Raw genomic sequence first — 2,053 nt, 5'->3', positions numbered from 1 at the left:
TTTAGGGATATAAATCTACTGGGATTAAAGCAGTAAATATCTTAATATGTTTTGTTTTATTTGTGAGGTTTCATTGAAATGTATGTAGTGTTAGTGTTTTCTCTGTGTTTGTGAATGTGTTGTGTTTGTCTCCTGCAGCTGGTCCCACAGTGAAGCATTGATTGCCTTTTGTCCCACTTGTGCCAGGCTGTGGGTGAATCTTTGGTGAGTTGTCCTCATTTCTTTGTTAGTGCCTTTGCCGCTGTAGCATTATTTACAAATCAATACTGAAGAAGCTTAGTGTCAAAGCATGGGCGGAGTCTTACAATAGCGTGTTTGCTGCAACATTCATATTAATAGCTTCTCAACAAACTCCATTTGTGTCTGACAACATCATTCAATAAACAGATGAAGATGCATTGTGGTTTGTCCAGGTGCTCTTTCAGAAGCTCGATCAGTAGCAGAAATATAGTCAAATAAGTCTTGGGGTTGAACATGGTCTCTGGAGACAGGAAGTGCTAATTAGATCACAATCACTCCACACTGACAAGCAAATGGGATTTTCAGCCCACACTACCAGAGTCACTGTTGGAAGTGTACGACTGAACGGAAAAACACACCAGTTTTCACATTATAGTGCTGTCAAAGAGATTATATCTCGGTTTAAACATTTTTATGATTATTTGTAACACAATGAATCTTAAAAACATATCTTTCATCTTAAAAATTAATACATTATAGTGCTGTGATATATTCTCTTTAAACTTTTTTATGATTATTTGAACACAAGAACACCATAGACATCTACTGTTACATTTTATAATGGACTATTATATCTGGCCTTGTTTATTTAAAGGTCTGCACATTACTGTTATTACTACTCTTATAGTGGGTAGGGTTGGTAGAATGTTGATGTAATTGCAAAGTACTTATCGTTAGGGCTGTCGATATTAGATTTTTCATTTATCAGGGTTAGTGTGGCCATAAGAATTCACAGTATCGATTAATCGTGGATATATATAGAAATCTTTGGGGGAAAAAGATAACAAATAATTTTTTACTTGTTTATGAGTTTTCTTTGTCACCCAACGAACATACGGATACTGATAAACGCAGGGCACCAAGACTATGCTTTCTCATTCTTCTCGGAAGCTCCTATGGAATAACAAGAAGAGAACCTACTGTAAAAGTTCAACAGTATTATGAATAAATATTAATGGTAACACTTTACAATAAGATCTTATTTGTTTACATTAATGTATTAACTAACATGAATGAACAATATATTTATTACACATTTTATTAATCTTTGTTAATGTTAATAAAAATAGAGTTGTTCATTGTTCATGTTAGTTCACAGTGCATTAATGTTTACAAACACAACTTCTGATTTTAATAATGCATAAGTAAATTCTGAAATTAACATGAACTAAGATTAATAAATGCTGTGGAAATATTGTTAATTATTTTTATGTTATTTATATTAACTGTGTTATGTTAATTTATGTTAACTAATGTAATTAACTAATGTTAACTAATAAGCCTTATTGAAGAATGACTGCAGATGAGGCATTAAGTGCATAGCACTGCAACCAACTTATCATTTTACAGAGTTTAATGTAATGTGGTCGCTCAGTTTTTCAAGATCTGTTTTAATCGTGTAACTGTTTATAGATTTGAACAAAGAAATAAAGTGTTACTGCACACAGGCCGTATTGATTGCAAATACAAAAATAAGACGAGTAAAGAAAATGCAACTTATTAAATAATCACCCTTTACTTAAATATATGAACACAGAATACAGCTGTTAACAGGGTAATAATAACGTTTCCCATTCTGTGACTAATAAAATACTGGCAACTTACGTCTGACAAACATGGCTCTCCTCAGAGAAGCTGCGCTTCTTCTTGTGTGACAGTGTCAGCGTTAAGGCACAATACTGCCACCTGGGAGCTCAACCAGGTACTGTTGCTGGAGTTATTTACATGTGGCGTTATCATAAGAGAACTGTTCATTTTAAATATTGCGGTATATCGTCACACACTAAATTAACACGATATCGATAATTGTTGC

Source organism: Cyprinus carpio, chromosome B25 (assembly GCF_018340385.1).
Source record: "Cyprinus carpio isolate SPL01 chromosome B25, ASM1834038v1, whole genome shotgun sequence".
NCBI classification, from domain to species: domain Eukaryota; kingdom Metazoa; phylum Chordata; class Actinopteri; order Cypriniformes; family Cyprinidae; genus Cyprinus; species Cyprinus carpio.
The sequence above is the reverse complement of the archived record's forward strand: the minus strand, read 5'-3'. Positions refer to the sequence as shown.